Source organism: Scyliorhinus canicula, chromosome 18 (genome assembly GCF_902713615.1).
Source record: "Scyliorhinus canicula chromosome 18, sScyCan1.1, whole genome shotgun sequence".
Classification (NCBI taxonomy): Eukaryota; Metazoa; Chordata; class Chondrichthyes; order Carcharhiniformes; family Scyliorhinidae; genus Scyliorhinus; species Scyliorhinus canicula.
Window position 1 is genome coordinate 22087888 of NC_052163.1, and position 23370 is coordinate 22111257.

Consider the following 23370-nt stretch of genomic DNA (forward strand, 5'->3'; position numbering starts at 1 on the left):
GGTTTCATTTTGAAAAGCCCGGCCAGAAAACCGACGCTACCCAGAGGGTGAACAGCAGCGCAACAGTCAGGAGGGAGTTCTTGCTTGAAAAATGGTATGTCAGACCCCTGCAATCGTGGAACCAATTGGATGTTGTTTGTGTGCGTGTGGAGGGAAAGGGGGTATTTGGGGGGGATGGAGAAGGAGTGGGGAGTTAGGGGAAGGTGGGGGGTGGAGTTAGGGGAAGGTGGGGGTGGAGTTAGGGGAAGGTGGGGGGGTGCAGTTGGGTGAAGGGAATCTTTGGGGGGTTGGCGAGGGGGTGTTGGGGGGAGGGTTTAATATATTTGGAGACTAGATTACTGGCACCTGAAATTAGAGCCAGTGAAAGAACTCTCTGCCCTTCGTTCCTTCCTGAAAGGTAAAAGCAAATTACTGCGGATGCTGGAATCTGAAACAAAAGCAGAAAATACTGGACAATCTGGACAGGTCTGACAGCATCCAAAGGGAGCTAACGTTTGGAGTCTGGATGAGAGTTAGCCCCCTCCTCTCCCCACAGATGCCATCAGACCTGCTGAGATTGTCCAGCATTTTCTGTTTTTACTCCTGAAAGGTTCCTGACCCCTCCCAATAAACCTTTGCGCAAGAGTCAAAGGCTTAATTTCAGCAGCGAGTGCAATTCATAAAACAATGTCCTGCGCTTCACTGGCGGTAAAGTGCGACCGGGGCGTCCTGAGGCGGCGCTCGGTCAATGCAAGTCTCTCTTTTGGAGATGAACTAAACGGCGCGTGGGGCTGTCGGCGGCAAACGGCGGAGGTGCGCTGTGGCCCTGGCGGGGCAGAGACATGTTTGCTGGGATTAATTGTTAGAGGAAAGTGAACTCCATCTCCCAGAAGGCCCGGGCGGCAGAGCAGAGCGCTGCAGGCGGTCACTGGCGGAGAGACGGGGCAACAGAAGTAGCAGCAAAGAGCCGAGACTGAGCTGAGAAACCGGGCACACACACAGATACCACCCCACAGGTAAGAAGTGTGTGTGGTTTTTTTTTTGTGTCTCGCTACAATGTTCCTGATGGCATTTGGTTGGCGCTGTGTAACAACGGAAAAGCAACAATGAAGCTGGGGCAGAACCGTCCGCTCGGCAACTTCGAAACTCTTGTTACGAGGACGAGAGCTTCGTTTGTTTCCGTGCCGTCCGGTTACCTGGCTCCCACAGCCCAAGGAGGTTCCGGAAAAGTTGCCTTTCGAACCCAAATATAGGGGGCAAATTTCAGAAGCTTCTCGATCCCAATTTCTCCCATCACCAAACGAGGTCCTGCAGCCTTTGGTTCTCTCTTTTTAAAATTGGAAGTTTAAAAAAAAAATACAAATAACCACTTCACACGTTTCAAAGCTCGGCAGCCTTGATTCAGAAAAGCTGTGCAGAATAGTTAAATGTGCTTTAGGGTTGCCAGGAGCTTCAGACCATAGCAAACTAGGTGGTGTTGGTATCTGGATGCATGGCAGCTATATCTGCTGTTACTCTTGGCAGGAAACCAGAATCAATTGTGGGATATTGATGCACTGAAGTGGGCCATTATTAGACCTGTCATACAAATTGAGCTCTTGGCCCGGTGGCGATTAAAGAAAACCACTAATGTGTTTTGTGATGTTGTGTGCTTCCAAATTAGAGGGGGAGGGAGACGAGATGGGCCCTCTGCTTTTCATCTGTTCATTAATATAGTGTGTAAGTACGATTATTATAAAGAACAACATCTGTTGTTTCAACAAATACACTGCCTTTCCAGTACACATGTTTGTGTAGAAAAGCAATGTACCTGATTCTTCAGTCAAAATGAAGCCCCCCCACCTTGCCTCAAACAGAAGGATAACAATTAAAAGGAAAACATTCCACTGATGCCCCCAATTGAGAAAGCTGCCCTGTGTGAAACTTGTTTAATTGCTGGACAATTGTTCTTGAAAGTTTCTTCCTTCAACATATTTGAGTGAAAAGCCAGAATAAATGACATCCCATTTTTATACTTGACTGTCTTCATTAAAATGATGTTTCTTATTCCCAGTAATCCAGGAACTATACTGCTGAAGGGGGGTTTTTCAGCATTTTTTTTTCACAGCCTTCAATCCTTGGTCCCAATGAGATATTTATCTCGTTCTTTGGCAAAAGTATTAAGCTTATGTGATACTTAGTCGCAATTTAGCTGCACGCATGATTGGCTGCTTGCTACCACAGGGTTGGTGGTTATGAGACATGGTTCACAAGGCCTGTTGACTATTTTAAAGCACGTTCAGCTCTTTTTGTGTTTATTGTTTTGGGTGGCATTTGAAAAAAAAGTATATGAATAATTGCACAAAAGTGTTTGCAGTTCATTCATGGAGCGACTGCGATCTGAAAGAATAATGCTCTGTCAAGTCTGGCAGCTGGCCAGTCCCTATGTCATCGTAAACTGCCCATTGGCCAGTGAAGTTGAATTAACAAAACCAGCCAAAAGCAATAGGATTTGTTTTCTTTTCAATTTCACATTGCATGACTGTACTTGTCTTCGACAATATATCACATTGTACTTTAATGCCTTCCGATCAACATAAAAATAAAATCAAATGTTCATGGCAAGAGCCCACACTGAAAAGGGTAAGAAAAACTTCTTTAAAATCTTAGAATAATTTTAAACAATTTCAGTAATTAGATGTAACCCATCGTTTTATTTGTAATGGTTTTGGCAAAGTAAGCTGGCAGAGTACTGTTTAAAGTCCTGCCGCAGATTCTTAGCAGACCTACAAACGCAAAATGTTAGGCATGGACCTGTACATAGCTAATATCTGAAATGTGTCAGGTCAAACATTCAGTATATCGCAGTGAACATCTTATTGCTGTACTGTCTGCTGGCTGAAGTTCTTTTTCATAACCCTGTGACAACTCTTCCATCTGAAAAATAGCCTGTATGTTGTGTGTGGAATAAAAATGGAGCTTGCTCCCAGGCACCATTGAAACAGATTATTGGTCAAAATTTTGGGTGGCGATTATGTGAGGCCTCAGCTATTTGCAGTTTAAAAAAAGGACAATTGGTTTTAGCCATCTCTGTATCTGCTTTCTGGAGAGGTGTGGGTGTCATATCATAGAATTTACAGTGCAGAAGGAGGCCATTCGCCCCATCGAGACTGCACCGGCTCTTTTTGAAACAGCACCCTACCCAACCCCACACCTCCACCCTATCCCCATAACCCAGTAACCCCACCCAACACTAAGGGCAATTTTGGACACTAAGGGCAATTTATCATGGCCAATCCACCTAACCTGCACATCTTTGGACTGTGGGAGGAAACCGGAGCACCCGGAGGAAACCCACGCACACACTGGGAGAACGTGCAGACTCCGCTCAGTCAGTGACCCAAGCCGGGAATCGAACCTGGGACCCTGGAGCTGTGAAGCAATTGTGCTAACCACAATGCTGCCGGGTCTATCGGGGGAAGGAAGAAGTGCAAAACTGTCATCTTCGGAAAATGTATGTGGCAACAGAACCCAAACAAGCCACACCTGGACTCAGTTCTTGGCAGCATTGATCAGATATAACTGACAAGATGCTCATTTAAAATCAAGGACTTCCTTTATCACTTTATCAACAATTTTGAATTAGAACTTCTGTTTTATTCACTAATAAATCCAATAGAGTCTGAGTGTAGCATTCATGATACAATTTGTAGTGGTGTAGAGACCATGCTAGGAAAATTTGCATCTGAGCTGTAGTATTATTGCAATCAACACAACATGCCCAATACATAGTAGGTTTATAAAAGTGAGGACAACCACATCTTCAAACTTCAAACGTTTTAATTTTTTTCTCTACCCCTCCAAACTCCCTCCAATTTTGTTCGGTCTCCAGAAGTTGCAGGGTTTGCTTGATGTGTGAAGTGATAATAGCCTTGCTATATTTTGCCCAAGTCCAATCTTAGTGTGTGAGCATTTCCAGAGTGTCAGTAGGGATATTTGATCATGTCCTCAGCAAGGGCCCACCCCAAAGCACTTTGAGATGGCGGTTGGCAGTGGAGAGTGCTGCATTAATGTAAACAATTTTATCTCATGGCCCAACCTGCTTCTTGGAAAGCACTGAGGCAAATGGTGCAATGTAGCCTGAGACTGAACCGTGAATCCTCTATTTCATTTACATGGCTTGGTCCTCCAACAGACCACAAATTTACACGTGACCCATCGTGGGAAGGTACTTTATTTTTAAGAGAAAGAAATGGGAAGCCTTAAAATACAATATTGGACCTACCTTGCAAATCTGTCAGCATTCGAGAAGGGAAAGATGAATATTTTCTGCCCGGGTCCCATGATCCATCAGCAAAGTTGGATTGACATTTTTAAAAACATTATTAAAAAAAAGTTTTATGACTGTCATTCTGCTTTTGCAATGTGAACTGATTCACGTTTAATAATCTATGAAAGTGCGGTTGATTGAAAAGTACCATGTTTTGATAGCCCTTTACTTGGCATCCAGAAGAGCAAATTTGTAACAGATCTTATCTAGTTGGTCTTTCAAGTCACGACTGAAACAGGGTCATAAATATGATTTTGGGGCAATTACCATATTCTGTGGTTTTTACGAACTTGTTGCCATTTTGTTAATGAACGCTTTTTGAAAATCAATTCTAATCTCAAAGCTATACTGTTGCTTATCAGCTGTTGCACTGACTTCAGCCACTGGCAGTTTGTTAAATAGCTGTACAATCTTGCATTACTGACAACTGGTTGTAAAGCTCCATAATGTAAAATAGTTCAGTTTGTGGATTGTTCACTGTAAACACCAAAGTGTCCTGCCTTTGACCTTTGATCAGAACAGACATTACAACTTCACGTGACATCTAATTGCTTTCTGCTTTCATAGTCCCAGAAATTTGAACCCACAAAGCACTTGGCCCATGAATTGACTTTGCCTGAATATGGCTTCGTTTAAAGGGTACTGGTTATACACAAGCAGTGATGAATTCAATTTCCCTGTGTTGGCAAAACAATGTTCAAAGGACTGAATAAGTCTAATTGTCCACAGCCACAAGGCGATTTAATAGTCCATAATCACTTGTCATAAAGGAAAACCACAATTACAAATCATTTTGTCATGTTTTGTTTTCAGCTGACTTGTACACTGTGTCAGTCAGATGACATCTGAGCTAACAGCTGTTGAAATAAAGAGTAGTTCTGCAAAATTAGAAGTTGAAGTAAACTGTTTTTGTCACTCGACAAACACAATTCCCTGATGTAGAGGCCCGATGTTTGACTTGCTCCTGTTTTCCCCTCTCCCTGTTTTTTTTGAGCGAGTTGTGAAGAGGTTCAGGAGGACAGCCTGGTCTTCTCAACCTGTGCCCTGCGCTCCAATGGCATAGTCACGCTCAGTAGAGTGTGAACCAACTTGCTATCACTGTGTCAAGCAACGTGTTAAGAGTGACAAAGCTGTTCATCATTATGACAGCCACGGAATATCTGATTTGTTGAACTGAGCATTTTTACATCCCCATATTCTTGCTCGCGTGTCGTTTCATTATCATATATAGAACATAGAACACAGAACAGTACAGCACAGAACAGGCCCTTCGGCCCTCGATGTTGTGCCGAACAATGATCACCCCACGTAACCCGTATACCCGTAACCCAACAATCCCCCCATTAACCTTACACTACGGGCAATTTAGCATGGCCAATCCACCTAACCCGCACATCTTTGGACTGTGGGAGGAAACCGGAGCACCCGGAGGAAACCCACGCGCAAACGGGGAGGACGTGCAGACTCCACACAGACAGTGACCCAGCCGGGAATCGAACCTGGGAACCTGGAGCTGTGAAGCATTGATGCTAACCACCATGCTACCATGAGGCCATATCAGAGGTGTAAAGTATTTTCTTGCAGTAAAATGGAATATCATCAGATCTAGACCTCTCTAACGTTTGATGGTTTACTTGATGGTGCATCTTTCATTCCGAATCTGTACCTCCCCCACTCATATCAGTGCTTGCACCATACAATATGGGGAAAATGAATGGAGATAATAGAGAGCCACTTTTCAATGATAGCTGGACTTAATACTGAACATTGTAGAATTCACAGACTGCAGCTAATTTACACGTAGTCTACATTTAGAAGTGACATAAAGCAGCTATTTGTTTATCTATAACGCAAGTCCACGGGGGGGGGGGGGGGGTAGCGGGGCGGGGGTGGGGAACAAGGCTGGTCCATCAAACTTGCCTTTCACTCTGATAGCCTGCATGAATCATCAGAACCAATTTTTCCAGCCCAGTGCATCTGGGGGACGCTCACTTCCTCGGCCAAGAAGAGGGGTAAGGGAATGCCTGAGGGGAAAGTGCTAGTCTCTGCAAGAGATGTAAGCAAGCAGGTGAGGCAGGAGCGGATGTTGCTAGTCTTAATGGGTCGGATCTCGAACAATGATGAGTCGGAGGAGGGAGATGGAGAACCTAGTGGAATGGTGTAATAATAACAATCTCGTCCCCCGGCAAAACTAAAGAACTGGTCATGCACTTCAGGAAGCAAAGTACCATTCACACCCCTATCTGCATCAATGGTGCCGAGGTGGAGATGGTTGATAGCTTCAAATTCCTACGTGTGCACATCGCCAACAATCTGTCCTGGTCCACCCATGTCAATGCTACGACCAGGAAAGCACAACAGCGCCTATACTTTTATCAGGAAACTAAGGCAATCCGGCATGTCCACATTACTCTTACCAATTTTTACAGATGCACCACAGAAAGCATCCTATCTGGCTGCATCACAGCCTAGTGGCAACTGCTCGGCCCAAGACCGTAAGAAACTAGAGTCGTGAACACAGCCCAATCCATCACACAAACCCGCCTCCCATCCATTGACTCTGTCTACACCTCCCGCTGCCGTGGGAAAGTAGACAGCATAATCAAAGACTCCTCCCACCCGACTTACTCACTCTTCCAACTTCTTCCATCGGGCAGGAGATACAAAAGTCTGAAAACGCACACGAACAGATTTTTCCCCGCTGTTACCAGACTCCTGACTGACCCTTTTATGGACTGATCTGGTCTCTTCACACATCTTCTCTACTGAGTTGTACTGCACTCCTGTATGCTTCACCCAATGCCTGTGTCTGTATTTACATTGTGTATTTATCGTATGTCCTATGTTAGTTTTGGTGAATGGAATGATCTGTGGACTGTACGCAGAACAATACTTTTCACTGTACCTCCGTATACGTGACGATAAACAAATTGAGTCCCTTATTTTCTCCCCACCTACTCCAATGCTTGAATGGGTACTCGTTTTGAAGAATATATATATTTTTTAAAAGACAGGATATAGAGAATTGGAGTTGGACGGACAATACAGACCAGAGAATAAAAATTGATAGTTCCTGAAAATTCAGGTGCTGCTCACAAAGTTTTATTTTCCTGCAGCTCCATTTGAATGGGAGAAAACTTGGCTGCTGCTTCAGTCTTCTCTGGGATTGCAGTAGGCCCCCACCCGACAACCTCCCCAGCTGCAAGGCCCTGGTAGAGGATGAGTCTGTGCCTGCCGCACTTTGGGTCTGTGCTATCGACCTGAAACTACAAATACAGGCAGATTCATGTCGGTGAAACCGAACAAGCTTTGGCTCTTTGCCTGGCACTCAAGACACAGGATAGAACAAGAAAATGCACCCCATAGTATCCAGAATTCTAACTAATAGTCTCTTGGTTCGCAAGAGAGAAAATATATGGAGATAATGAAACATTTTTGAATGTCGCCACAGACCCTGAGGACCATAGGCTGCTCTCCCCTTTTGAGAGCTGGCTGGTGGTGATTAAAGCCTGAAGATCCTCACACTTCAGGCAAGGGTCAAGGTTGAGGAGGCAGGGACCTTATGAGTAACCTCAGCCAGTACGGCAAATGAAACCGTGCTGTTGCCGTCACTCGGCATCACGAACCTGCCATCCAGCCAACTGAACTAACCGATACCCATGGATAATTAATATCAGATGGATCATGATCATTTTCCTTACGAAACAGCAAATTATTTTGTGGCCTAAATATGGTCTTCAGTTGGAATCGCTTCTTGTATAAATTACCATAGAAGGGTCACAGTTTTGAGATTCAGGTTGTAAATTTTTGAACATATAATATTTTTGCATGGTTCACGTGTGCTTGATTTGGGCCCACAAAGGATGAAACAAAGATGAAGATAAAATCAAACCCTATGGCTAAACAAAGGTTACCATTCATGATTATTGCCACACTGCAAGGCAGGGAAGAGTAGCCAAGGAAGAGTAGCCAAAACTATCCTTGGGGAGGATAATAACTCCGGTGAGGTGTTTGGGAGGACAGATTTGGCTGAGGCCTAGAAAACCGAACCAGAGATACAGCATTTGGCACAGACAACTCTATACGAAGTTGAGGCTGGGGGCAGTTCAGAAGTTCAGCTGCCTTAAGAACGGAGTTCTGATGAGGAACTGGAGACACCCTCAAGGACTTGTGGACGAGGACTGGACAGTTGTTCATCAGGTAGTGGTACTGTCCAGGTATCATCAGGTAGTCCTGCGGAAAGCGCACGAGATACCAATCGCAGAACATCGGGGAATACGGAAAACTCAGGGCTCAGTCAACAGGCATTTTGGATTGGATTGGATTTGTTTATTGTCACATGCACCGAGGTACAGTGAAAAGTATTTTTCTGCGAGCAGCTCAACAGATCATTAAGTACATGAAATGATGGAAATAAAAGAAAATACACAATACGGTAACACAAGGTACACAATAGGGCAACACAAGGTACACAATGTAACTACATAAGCACTGGCATCGGGTGAAGCATACAGGGGTGTAGTGTTAATGAGGTTGGTCCATAAGAGGGTTGTTTAGGAGTCTGGTAACAGCAGAACAGAAGCTGCTTTTGAGTCTGTTTGTGTGTGTGTTCTCAGACTTCTGTATCTCCTGCCCGATGGAAGAAGTCTTAAGAGTGAGTAAGCCGGGTGGGAGGGGTCTTTGATTATGCTGCCCGTTTTCCGCAGGCAGCGGGAGAGGTAGATGGAGTCTGTTCGGGAGAGCTCGCAGAGAGTCGCCTCGCTCCGGCGCCATCTTGTGCTTCTCGGGCTACAAACTCCTGGCCGGGGCTGCACAAGGATGTAGTGCAGTTCTGTAGAACCTGTCAGGTAATAGGTAAACCCCAGCACGTGATCAAACGCGGACCATTCATGCCCATCCCGGTGTTTGAAGAACCGTTTAATCGGGTACTGGTCAATTCTGTAGGACTGTTGCCCAACAGGGCATCAGTACATCCTTCCGATCATGGATAAGACACGATTCCTGGAAGCTATGCCTTTACCAACCATTACCGCTAAGATAGTGGTGGAAAAACAGACGTAGCATTTCACCGGCAATGGATTACCCTTAAGAGGTACAATCGGACTAGTGTTCTAACTTCATGTCAAAGGTTTTCCGGGGTATAATTGATGGGGCTGGGTATCAAACCGTTAAAAACAACTGCCTATCATCCCCAAATTGCGGGAGCTTTAGTGAGGTACCATTAGACCCTCAAGACCATGATTAGGGCCTATTGCCACGACTACCCAAAGGATTGGGACTAAGGGTTGGATTTCCTACTATTTGATAACAGGGATTCTGCGACCACATCTACTGGTTTTAGTCTGTTCGGGTTGGATAACGGACATGAGATTACGGGGTCTGTTTAAACCAATGGAGAAGTTTCACAAACCAGAGGACCATTCCTCAATGTTGGATTACACATTTCTGGGAAGACTCACAGGGGCCTGTGTGATAGTTCAGGAGCATTTGACATTTTCTGGAGCCAGAATGAAGTTGCAGAAGGACAAGCAGGCTAGGTCCCAAACCTTCCAGCTTGGGAATAAGGCATTGGTAATGTTCCTGTTGCAACAATATGTGTCGTTGTTTTATGTCTTGCATACCTCATAATGAAACGTTTGTGCCTGAAGTTTCATTCTTTTGGGTGGGGCGGTGGTATGTAAAGATCTCCTGTTAATCCCTGTCTGTCCCTTGTTTTTTCCTTTTAATTTTTGTTATTCTGCTATTTCAATTTTTGTACCTGGACAATTAATGGGACATATGCCTTTATGAGGAACTGCACCTTTAATTTTAAAACGGGAAACTCCAGCAGGATGCGCTGTTTGGTGATGACATGCCTTGATGGACTTGGCTGGTGGTCGAAGAGTTCCTTAAATTGTCAGGTCCTTTGCTGATACTCAATGCTGACTGTTCTGGAAGGTTCTGCGGGCAAGGAGTGTTTCATCTTGCTTTCAGTTTTGTTTTGATCAAGCTGGAGGGCCACAGCCTGGATCTCTCTCTCTCTCTCTCTCACCTTTGACCTGCAAGGAAGTTCAGTCCTGCCATCGCTGCAGGCAGAGTCAGTTATTTGAAACCCCTTTCAAACTCTCAAGTGGGGAATTTTGTTCTTACCTCAGAAAGGCTGTTGGTCATTCTGGTGGAGTTGGTCTGAGGCTGTTTTTGTTTTTGAATGAAGGCCCAGGGTAATAAAAGTTAAAGTGACTCCCCCATAGAAAAACCTACAGCCTGAGGGTCCTGACTGAATCCTACTGCCAGAAGATCCTTGTTTGTAATCCAACTAGTGGTTAAAATCACACATCCCACTCTTTTCATCTTTCATTTAGGGCTCGATTCAACTAAATGGGAACAAAGTTCCATAGTGAGCATGTTTAACCGCCTGGTTCCTGGCACTCGTAGTGCCGAGAAATGCATGGCTTTTCAATGCGACTGGCATTGTATAAGGGCCTCAACGGGGAATGCACGGCCGAGGCTGCATATAGCCCCGTTTTGTACACTGGGAGCTCCACTAGCCAGAACTCCCCAGCGTAGCGAGAGATCAGAATGTCATTTCTCCGAGGGCCCCCACCATCCAGCAGGACAACCCCCTGCCCAATTGCGCATGCAAAAATGCCGGCTTGGCACCTTGGCAGTGCCAACCTGGCACAGACTGCCCATGCCAGCTGACAATGCCACCTGAGCACCTTTGTAGTGCCAGGCTGGCACCCAGGTGGCACTGCCAGGGTACCAGCCTGGCCACCTGACACCTTAAACCTGTTCTACCATTTAGTAAGATCATTCCTAGTTGAACTTCAAACTCAACTTTACCACAACCTTGATCATTCTCGATAACTTGATCATCAGCAGCCCTCGTGGTAAGGGTATTCCAAAGATTCGCAACGCTCTTCAGTGACTAAATATTTTGTTGTCTCAATCTTTATTGGTCGAACCTAATCTTGAGACTATTCCCCTGTACTTCTCTGCTCTCCATCAAGGGAGATAAATAATTGTTCAGAATCTTGCCTCTTTCAATGCAGTCGCATTTGGTTATTCTAAACTCCCAAGAGTTTAGGTCCATTCTACTCAATCAGTCCTAATAGGTCAACCAGCTTGACCCAGGAAACAATCTCTCATGTAATGTCCACAAAACTTAAAATAGATCATATGTTATACATTTTATAATGGCTCTATTGTATCTAGAAATCTAATGAGATGTTTAAGGTTTTCTACCATTGGTTTTACCACAGTTGACATTGAGCAAAGAATTGCAGTAACTAAAAATACTCCCATTGGCACTGTATACTGAGAGCCCATCCACAACTTGAAGGTACAGTGCTGCGGATATGTTGCAGCATTGGAACACATGGCGCACTGATGGTGAGCTCTGTGCTTGGAGAGTAGCCAATGAGAAAAAGGAATTGGACTATAGGGAAAAAATTGCTATTTGAAATCCTATTAGTCTTTACTAGATTGCTAATGTCCCATTTGTGTTCTGCGTCGATATTTCATCAATCTGATTGTGCAGCTGGATCTGGGGTTGAGAGGTCACACCACGGCAAGAAAAAAACCGTGTTGACTGTAATTTGGCCATGCTACCAAAAGCCTATCGATGGGAAGTATATGGGCACCCCCACGATAAAGACTATAGTGTTTCTTTGAGCAAGCACTATTTCCTGAAAAGAAGTCTTGTGTTTGGCTGAGATAAAACCTTGTGGAAACAATCACTCAGTAGTATCTTTAAAAAAAGTCTCTCTTTATCCTTGCACAGTGCAATCTACCTCTGAGTGAACCAATATTTCCTACACCTGATTTAATAATGTGCTTCTAATTCAATTTGAAATGTTATGCAGTGTGCAACATAAAATGGCTTTTGAGTCTATAATTTATGCATGATGTGGAGATGCCGGTATTGGACTGGGGTGAGCACAGTAAGAAGTCTGACAACACCAGGATGTAGTCCAACAGGTTTGTTTGGGAACACTAGCTTTCGGAGCGTGGCTCTTTCCTCGGGTGATGAAGTTCACCCGAGGAAGGAGCTGTGCTCCGAAAGCTAGTGATTCCAAATAAACCTGTTGGACTTTAACCTGGTGTTGTAAGACTTCTTTCTACAATTTATACTGCACTGATATGTTTAGTAATTGCTGCAGCTCCACTTCAGGCTTGATGTTATTTTGAGCATTTTGTTGTACTGTCCCTTCCACAATGTAGTCTGCTCAGGGCTCAGAGTTCTGTGAATAAGACGCACAAAAACAGTACTGACTTAATAAAGGAGCTGAGAGAATGGTAAGAAACATCATTGTTGCTGTGTTTTGAGAATTAAAATGTTCCAGTTTTAGAAATGCTGACACACTGCGGTTGTTGTGAAGCCGGAGTGTTACAGGATTATTCACAGGATAGTTGACCTCAGTTTGAATTGATTTTGCGGAAATTGTAACTTGTGCCATACATTCTGCATCTATGTGATGTAAACATTACAATCAATCGGTGCAACATCTTTATTAAAATTGGTTCAGGTTGCTTGTAATCACCTGTGTAATCATTTGGAAAAACTCATTGATGTACGTCTTGATGATTGGAGAAAATGGTAAAAGGTTCCTCCAGAACAGTGCTAACTCCAGTTGTCATCCAGCTGAAATTTAAGTTCAAGGTTTCTTTACAGACTGTTGGAACCTGGATGAGACCCACGGGTACCGGCGGATTAGCCTCCCTGAGGTTCTCATGGGGTACAAGCTTCCCCGCAGACGGGCAGAGCCTCCGCATCAGCGGGAGAGGAAACCACAATATAAAAAGCTGGCGCAAGTGTGGGCCCTTCTGGGACCTGTGTACATAGTACTTTTGTACGTCTGTAAATAAACCCTATTCATTTCCTTTGCTTCCTGTGTGGCTGCTTCTGTGAACTCAACACAGACAATTCAGTGATTTTTGTTTCTTTTGTAGTGATGCCTTGTGAGGAATGAACCTTCAAATCCTTGTGCAAATCATGTTGTAAAGGGGTTAAGCTTTCTAGGGATGTTGCTACCCTTTTATCACGAGCATGTATTATTTTACTTTATCTAGTTAGTACTGATTTTTCACCTGGCTCACAGGATATTCATGGTGTGGTCCACTTTGCAACTAAAACCAACTGTTTCAGAGGGAGCCTTTGTTGTGGGTTTCTCAAAAGTGTCCTGTTCTTTGAAGTAAAGGGTGTCTTTCCTTCAAACTGGGACAGATAAAATGACTCTGCAGGCACTCCCTTTAAATTTGGTTTCAGACATCAAAATTATCTTGGGAGGTTTTGATCTGGTCAGGTCTCAATGTTTTGCACATCAATCAAATCAAGAAGTATGTGAAAAGTGAGCATGATGCCAACAGTTGGCACATTGGCAATATTCCTGCCTTGAGTCAGAAGTTTGGCAGCTAATGTCTGCTGCAGGAACTCGAGCACTTAACCTTGGCTGGTACTTCAGTGGAGTACATTCAAGTGGTGCAGTGCCTTCTGCTGCCCTGGCCAACATTCATCTGTCAACTGACTCCATAAAAGCAGGCTGACTGGTAAATCAGCTCTCTTAAAGGGCTCTCTTAAAGGGCATTGTGTGTAAATTGGAAGGTATATTTTATCACATTTTGAAGAATTAGTTGGTTATGAAGCACATTGGAATGTCCTGAATGTACAAAAGGCTTGGTATAAAAGCAATTTATTTCTTTACATCAACTGGGCACATGTCCACACCCATCAGGAAATGTCTGTGGGGGAAATAATGTAATCCATAAAATAAAGAAGAACATTTCAGTGTGGTGAATGTAATTCACACCGGATTATAATCTGTATATAGATGTGTCTGTATTGTAAGTGCAGTTGCACTACCTGTCCTCAGGGGGAGTAGCTCTGGGAATGCTCGAGTTGTATGGGGGCTTATCCCTTGGCTCTGCCCAGAACTCCTCCCCCGCAAGCTGCTATAAAAGCTCAGTGCCACATGGTCAGCCGGCTAGTTCACTGAAAGTTCAATGGCTAACCGGCTGCGTCTGTTGTGAGTATATTAAAACCGCTATTCTAATCCTACAAGCACGTGTCTGTAGAATTGTTGGTTCCAACATTCAGATTATACAGGAATATTTTTTTTTTTATAAATGTTTTTTTATTGAATTTTAATATTTTATATATGACAAATTACAAGTTATTAGGGAGAGAGAAAAAAAAAAAGGAAAACACAAAAATTTAACATGAATATTTACAGGTAAGCATCTTCATAACAATAATTGTGGCCGCCCCCTTTAGCCAGCATACATATTTTACATTCCCCAATATGGCCGAGGCACATGTTTATAGGCATTTATTTATAGTTTGGTTTTGGGCCTAGGCTTGCCATCAAACCCCCATACCGAGCCCGTATCCCCCCCCCCCCCCCCTCCCCCCGGCTACCTTCCCCCGATTCCCGTCCATTTTCCCCTGGTTCTTGGCCACCCGACTATTCTTCCTCATGTACGTTGGCCACAAACAGGTCCCGGAACAGTTGCATGAATGGCTCCCACGTTCTGTGGAAGCCGTCGTCCGACCCTCGGATGGCGAATTTGATTTTCTCCATTTGGAGAGATTCCGAGAGGTCGGACAGCCAGTCTGCAGCTCTGGGTGGCGCTGCTGACCGCCAGCCAAACAGGATTCTACGGCGGGCAATCAGGGAGGCAAAGGCAAGGGCGTCCGCCCTCCTCCCCAGGAATAGATCTGGCTGGTCTGAAACCCCGAAGACCGCCACTATCGGGCATGGCTCCACCCTCACCCCCACCACTTTGGACATAGCCTCGAAGAAGGCTGTCCAGTACTCCACAAGTCTGGGGCAAGACCAGAACATGCGGGCGTGGTTGGCCGGGCCTCTCTGGCACCGCTCACATTTGTCCTCCACCTCCGGGAAGAACCTACTCATACGGTTTCTCGTTAAGTGGGCTCTATGTACCACTTTTAGTTGCGTCAGGCTGAGCCTTGCGCACGTGGAGGTGGAGTTGACCCTATGCAGTGCTTCGCTCCAGAGTCCCCACCCTATCTCCATCCCCAGGTCGTCCTCCCATTTCCTTCTTGTTGCGTCCAGTACGGTGTCGTCCCTATCTACCAGTCGGTCATACATGTCACTACAGTTCCCTTTCTCTAGGATACTTGCGTCCAGTAGGTCTTCCAGTAGTGTCTGTCGTGGCGGTTGTGGGTACGTCCTTGTCTCCTTTCGTAGGAAGTTTTTGAGCTGCAGGTACCGTAGCTCGTTCCCCCCAGCTAGCTGAAATTTCTCTGTCAGTTCGTCCAGTGTTGCGATCCTGTCGTCCGTGTATAGGTCCCTGACTGTCAGTGTCCCCCCGTCCTGCCTCCACCTTTTGAAGGTGGCGTCGGTCAGTGCTGGTTTGAACCTATGGTTGTTGCAGATGGGAGCCTTGTCCGACATTTTGTACAGGCCAAATTGCTGCCGCAGTTGGTTCCAGGATTGGAGGGTGGCTGTCACCACTGGGCTGGTGGAGTGTTTTTTGGGTGGGGATGGGAGTGCTGCCGTGGCGAGGGCCCGGAGGGAGGTTCCCATGCAGGAGGCCTCCTCCGCACGCACCCACTCGGCTTCTGGCTCCTGGATCCATCCCCTTACTCGCTCGGCTGTTGCCGCCCAGTGGTAGAATTGTAGATTCGGGAGGGCTAGCCCCCCCCTGGATTTTGTTTTTTGTATGACCTTCTTTGGGATCCTAGCATTTTTACCCCCCATACGAACGCCATGATATGTTTGTCCAGCGCTTTGAAAAAGGCCTTGGGGATGTAGATCGGAATGGATCTAAACAGGAAAAGGAACCTGGGCAGTACGTTCATTTTGATCGTCTGGACTCTCCCCGCGAGGGAGAGCGGGAGTGTGTTCCATCTTTGCAGGTCCTTTTTAACTTCCTCCGTCAGGCTGGTGAGGTTCCATTTGTGGATCCCTTTCCAGTCATGGGCTATTTGGATCCCCAGGTAGTGGAATTTATTTTGGGCTTGTTTGAACGGCAGCCCCTTTAGTGCTGCCCCCCCCCCCCCCCCCCCCCCCCCCCCCCGGGCGGGTGTACTGGGAAGATCTCACTTTTGCTCATGTTGAGTTTGTAGCCCGAGAAGGCTCCAAACTCTTTCAGGAGCGCTATGATTCCGTCCTTATACAGGAATATTGACAATAGAGCCATGTTGAGTGAACAAGTAAACAAGGAGCATTACAAGTGATCAAAATTGTTTTGAGTGCATAAACAGAGAGCAAGAATTTGGGTAATGTTCCAGGATTGACACCGCAGAATTGCAAGCACAGATACATTAGTCAAAGTAAGGAAACATCTTTGTTAAATGTTAAGCTTATGTAACATTGGATATAACAAAGGTTACGACATCATTCCAGCTGTGGTGTTCGACTTGTGCTCCAATTAGTATCACCCTAGGCCAAGCTGTTCCAGTTTAGCTGCAACAGTAGCAGCTATTTGATGATATAGAAAATTGCCCAGGTTGTGTGTCTTGGCCACAAAAGGCAGGACAGATACAATTTGGCAGCAAAGTAATGGAAGGTGTCGTTGACAGTGCTGTTAAACAGCACTTGCACAGCAATAATCTGCTAAGTGATGCTCAGTTTGGGTTCTAGCAGGATCACTTGGCTCCTGACCTCATTCAACCCTTGGTCCAAACATTTGTAAAACAAAATGTTTCCAATTAAGGGGCAATTTAGCTTGGCCGACACCTACTCTGCACATTTTTGGGTTGTGGAGGTGAGACCCACGCAGACACGGGAAGAATGTGAAAATTCCACACGTGGACAGTGACCCGGGGCTGGGATTGAACCTGGGTCTTCGGCAGCGCGAGGCAGCAGTGCTAATCACTGCGTCACCGTGCTGCGCCCAATCCGTGGTCCAAACATGGGCAAAGAGATGAATTGCAGTGCTTAAGATGAGAGTGACACCAAGGCAACTTTTCACTGAATGTGGCACCAAGGAACCCTAATAAAATTGAAGTCGGTGGACATAAGGAACAAAATGTCATTGGTTGGTGTCATATTTGGCACAAAGGAGGATGATTGTGGGTTTTGGGGTCCAGTCATCTGAGCTGCAGGAAATTTCCTGGCTTAGTGTCCTCGCCATTCTCAACTGACTAATGACCATCCCTGAACAGAAGGTTAGAAGTGGGGAAGTCTGGTGATGATTTCAAAGTGTTCTCTACAACTTGCAATTCCTGAGACAATGCAGTATAATGTGGCCACATGCATCAAGACAGTGGGCAACATTGATGCTTGAGCTGACAATGTCAAGTAACATTCACACTTGCAAGTATCATCAACAGGAGAGAATTCAACCACCTCCCCATGACATTAAACAACATTACAATTGTTGAATCCTTCACTGTCAACCTCCTGAGGGCCACCATTGACCAAAAACACATCTTTGCCAGCCACTGTCTACAAGAGCAGATCCAAGACTTCGTACTCTCTAACAAGTGTCTCACCTCCTAAATCCTCAAAGCCTGTCCACCATTTACAGTGCACAAGCCAGAGTGTGATGGGATACTCTCCACTTGCCTGAATGGGCGCAGTTCCAACAACACTCAGCTCGACACCATCAAGGGCAAAGAAGGCGGCTTGATTGGCACTGCATCCACAACCTTAAACATACACCTCCACCACTGGTGCATTGTGGTTTTGAGTAAGTGTGTACCACTGCATGACTCACTGCAGCAACTTGCCAATGTTTCTTTGGCACCTTCCAAATCCATGACCATTACCACTGAGAAGGGCAAAGGCAACAGGTTCCTGGAGGGGATCTTGGGCAATGCTCCCAAGCTGCATACCATTCAGACCTGGAGAGTTCTTATTATCATTGCTTCATACCTGCTCGGTCGAAACCCTGGAACTCTCCACATAATGACCTATAAGATTGGCTCACAACGACCTTCTCAAAGGCAATTGGGGATGGGTAACTGTTGATCTTGCCAGCCACGCCCACATCTTTTGAAATAATTTTAGAAAAGGCTGCGATTAATTGAGCTGGTCACTTTAATCAGAAAAGAAATGTAATTGGCAGAGTACAGTTTCCTAACTCGATGTGAAAAATCTGGTTGATTCAGTTTTTATAAAAAGCTGTCATTTTCACTCAGGGTTCTGATTTTGTAATTTTGAATTCAGGCATGCTAAGGCATATTGTAATTCTACAGCCTGCAATCCACACACCGGCTAGAAGCATGTCTTCTCGAAATGAGGTTTTGCTGGTGCGGGAAATTTTGGGGTTCCTTCAGTCTGAGGCTGTCCCCTTGCGTTCTAGCTTTTTCTACCAGTGTAAACATCATCTTCACATCCGGTTTATGTGGGCGTCACTGTATTCTGCAAGATTCGATGAGATCCATCCTTATCCTTCTAAACTGCATTGCTTCCAGACCCAGAGTCCTCAACCGCTCCTCCAATGAAAAGCCCTTCGTTCTGGGGATCATTCTTGTGAACCTCCAAAACTGCTCACAATATTCCAAACAGGGTCTGACCAGAGCCTTATGCAGCCTCATCCCTGCTCTTGTGTGCTAGCCCTCTTGACATGAATGCTAAAATTGCATTTACCTTCCTAACTGCCAACTGAACCTGCATGTTAACCTTAAGAGAATCCTGAACTAGGACTCCTAAAGTCCCTTTGTGCTTCAGATTTCTGAAACCGTTCCCCATTTAGAAAATAGTCTATGCCCCTATGAGTGGGAACAGTTTCTCCCCCTCTACTCATTCCAGCCCCCTCATGATTTTGAACATCTCTATCAAATCACCTCATAGCTTCTTCTCTCCAAGGAGAATATCCCAACCTTTCCAATAATCCTCATAACTGAAGTTTCTAATCCGTTGAACCATCCTTGTAAACCTTTTCTGCACTCTCTCCAATGTGTTCACATTTTCCAATAGTGTGGCACCCAGAACTCTACACGGTATTCTAGCTGAGGTCTAAATAGTGTCTTGTATAAGTTCAGTATAACCTTGCTCTTGTACTCGTGTCCCTATTAATAAAGCCCAGAATACTATTTGCGGCTAATCCCGTCCATAGTTTATGTTCATAAATTACAACATTGCATTTCATAACAATTTAAGAAACTCAGGAGAATGGTTTTATTGGTGTCTGGAATGGGAGATGTACTTGTGCAAGTAAGGATTGGAAAAAACGAGGCCTGAGGAAATGTTAAGTCATGCGTGCCACAGTGACACATGATGAAGAAATGTACCAGGAAAGTGGGGCTTGCTGAACTGCAAATTTGGAACCAGTTGACTGTAGGTGCACAGTGCAGCTAGTCAAACCCTGTCCAACATGAATCACCACAGAGTTCTGCACATGCATTGTATCTTTACGAAATGGGCATTGCAGTTCCAGGTATAATTCATTTAGCAGCCAGAATCAAGTCACTTGGAACAAATCCATTCCGATGTTTATGCTCCATGCCAGCCTCCCCTTTTCACACCTCTGCCCACGTCAGCCTCCTCTTTCCACACCTCTGCCCCCATCAATGTATTTTTCTATTCCTTTTCCACTCGTGTGCTTATCTGTCTCCCCTTTATGAAAATGAAATTAAAATGGCTTATTGTCACGAGTAGGCTTCAATGAAGTTACTGTGAAAAGCCCCTAGTCGCCACATCCCAGCGCCTGTTCGGGGAGGCTGGTCCGGGAATTGAACCGTACTGCTGGCCTGCCTTGGTCTGATTTAGAAGCCAGCGATTTAGCCCAGTGTGCTAAACCAGCCCCTCTGCATCCACAGTATTTGCTTCAACTATTCCTTGTTGCAACGAGTTCTTACAGTCACAGACTTTTTGGATTAAACTATAAATAAGTGATTTTGGTTCTTAAGCTTGTTCCCAAGTATTCAAAGGTTAAGTATCATTACTGGGAAAGTGATAACTCTTATTTCCTTTCGAATTACTCAAAAGGTGTGACTGTGTGTCAGTTACTAGTGATTCATTATCAGAGGGAGAGTTGTTGCCATGGTGTTGCACAGCATCAGGAGTGTTCTTTCTGTATTTGTCAGACTGTTAGCATGTTAAAGTGGATGTGGAGGTACAAGTTTTCTGAACAAATCCTTGGTAGTCTTCAAAACAACTGTGAGTGCTTTTAGACTTTAAAATGTTTACACTTCTTTTGTAAATGCATTTAGAATCCAAGCCAGAATAACTGGAATAACAAGAATGGTGTGAAAAAGTTACCAAGGTGAGATATGAAATAGAACATTTTGTCACTCATTTTGATACTTTTCACAGCAGCAAACAAATCCGAGATTCTCAAAACTGGAACAGCATAATCTATTAGTTTTATTTCCGAGCTTTGAGGCAGATCTTGAATACGGTCATCTGAGGCAGTGGGGGAGGGAAAGATTTCTTCTTCCCACTTGAGACCAAGGAAAGTTGGAAAACTATATATATATATTCTTTTAAAATCCGTTTTCTTCTACCAGCTAATGGTTACTGAAGTGAATATTTGGATTAACACAGACTTTTTGGATTAAACTATAAATAAGCGATTTTGGTTCTTAAGCTTGTTCCCAAGTATTCAAAGGTTAAGTATCATTACTGGCAAAGTGATGACACCATTTCCTTTCGAATTACTCGAGAGGTGCGACTGACTGTGTGTCAGCTTGTAGTCATTCAGTATCAGAGGGAGAGTTGTTACCACGGTGTGTTCTGTAGTTTGGGTTCCTTTGCAACTGAGACTTTGGCACAGGTTGTCAATAGGATCCAAGCCGGCCGGTGAAGAAGCAACCAAGTCTAAAGCTTTTCTTTCTTGAGAGAATGTGCAGTCTCTCAGCTCTCCTTACACCTGACCGGTGCCCCAGCTACCCCCCAGTTATATGCTCTTTCAATGAACAAGTAAATAACTAATAAACTATTAGCAAGGTTGACAATCCCTTATAGGAGCATATCCCCTATTATACACTTTCAATTAAACAAATAATTGATAAATAAATTAATTAATTAAGAGGGGCTGATAGCCCTTGGTGGGACACTATAACTAAAATACAATATCTTTACTGTTGAGGGGGTGATTATCCCTTATTTATATGTGCTCAAAGACAATTAATACACCTCACCTGTTTCTCTTAACCATTCTGATGTAATTAACGATGTAATTTTGGGTGAAACAGTGGTTAGCACTGCTGCCTCACGGCACTGAGGTCCCAGATTCGATCACTGTCCGTGTGGAGTTTGTACATTCTCCCCGTGTTTGCGTGGGTTTCGCCCCCGCAACCCAAAGATGTGCAGGCTAGGCGGATTGGCCAACGCTAAATTGCCCTTTAATTGGAAAAACAAATGAATTGGGTACTCTATTTATATTTTAAAAAACAGTGTAATTTGACAAAACGCGAACCCCGATCACTTTTTGTGACGTCCTTTAAAGCAGTTACATTCACCTCAGTTTAATTTGATAACCTGGAACAGTTTAATTTGATAACCCAGAACCCACACAGATTCTGTGCCAGTTCCTCCTCCTTTCTTAGTGATTTCCTTTAGCCAGGTTTCACTCATTCCATATGTTTATGCCTACTCCACAAGGCCTTGTGGGCCAGTGGTAATACCCCGACCACTGGGCCAGAAGCTCCGGGTTCAAGTCCAACGTGAGAACTTGTTGGCGACTGAAAGAACATTCATAATGCTGTTCAACGGGGCTGATAATCAGCTCGTGAATCCTTCCACCTTCCTCCACTTTCCCAAAGGGAAAAACAGTGTGTGGCTGCGAAGATTCACTTTTTTTTTTAAAAAAAGTACTCTTTCTGTGCACTAGGGATTATTGACCACTTTTCTGCTATTGTTTGCTGTATCTCAGTAATGATCCAATCATGGAAAGTATGACCCACTTTAGCAAGTTGGTCATCAATCCGGGTAACTCTCGTAGTTTGTTCAAGAGTCTCAGTTAGTCACTCTGTGCACCTACTCAACCTTCTCAAGAATAATCATGGATGGATGATAGATCCTGGGAACACATTTTCAAACAAATCATAAAGGGGACTTTGATCCAGGACTCCAATAAAACATCTCCTGGGCGGACACATTCTGATTCCATGCATGTTTGGGACTAGGTCAGAAACATTGTCATTATTGCCACTGATATAACAATCTAAAGGACTGGTTTAGAACTTGGAAGTTGCCCAGGAATGTCTGTTTGGGTGGCATTGAGGCATATTATTGAGAGGTTTTGGGGAAAATATTATTTGTTCTCTGCTCTATCTTGACTTTTTATGAGAATAGGTGTCAAAATTAGAAAACTAAATATGCCTCCTATTGTGCTGATCTCACAATGAAATAAACAATATTCAGGAATTATTTCTCATCTACCTGTATATTCTAGCTGGGTCTGTTAACAGGTATGTTGGGCAACAACAGAAGCTTATGATCTTAAAAAAACATTTCCTTCTGCATTTGAAATGCAAGTTTTATTTAATGGTGCAATTTGGATTAATAAGGAGCAGAAATTACTTATTAACTGTGACAACTGGTTCGCAGAGTCATGAGAATTCTCAGTGCAGTTTTCCTCTGTGCTTTCTTTATACCAAAGGAGAATATCCATGTGGGAGAATTGTAGTGGCAATTGTATCGTGCCAGTCACTCTGCACCAAAGTTATTAAATGCTTTGCCATGGTGACAGAGAGGACTTGGGGCTCTACCCTATCTCTGAGCTGGAAGCTCTGGGTTCGAGTCTCACTTCAAGATGCGATGACCATGGAAATGTGTTCATAACGTGGCACAACAGATTGATTGTAAATCTGTGAATCCTTCCAATTAAGAGCGGGAGAGTCTTCTGGTCAGCCATGATTGATGCAGAGTGGAACTCCCCGAGCTATATCCTCTGGGGACAGACTGGCAACCTGTCCCAGGGAAAATCTAGCTGGAAACGCATGAAAAGCACATGCTTTGCCTGGCTTATGTTGCTAAGTGGGAAAGGTTCAAAGTCCCATGATGACAATGTTCCCTTAAGAAAAAAAATATATAGAAAAGTAGAAATCGCATGCTTGAAGTCTTGGCAAGCCTCCACAAAATTACTAAATAGGAAACATTTTTATTCTAGCTTCTCACATGGTGTGTCTTTTCTCAGGGCCTCAGTTTGTGAGTTGCAGTTAACCCCATTATTCTTTTGAA

The 23370-nt window shown here is 44.4% G+C and overlaps 1 protein-coding gene across 3 annotated transcripts in view; it reads left to right on the top strand.

Moving 5' to 3' along the window:
- Positions 1-680: 680 nt before the first annotated feature.
- The window catches only part of LOC119953088 (transmembrane channel-like protein 6), a 119777-nt gene continuing 97087 nt past the window's right edge, over positions 681-23370 (top strand). For 2 of the 3 annotated variants that reach the window (XM_038776919.1, XM_038776920.1), the window contains exon 1: positions 683-995. The gene's annotated coding sequence lies outside the window, so the exon portion shown is untranslated. Of the gene's footprint in view, positions 996-23370 lie in introns of all 3 variants that reach the window. The other variant, XM_038776921.1, reaches the window with a different exon arrangement.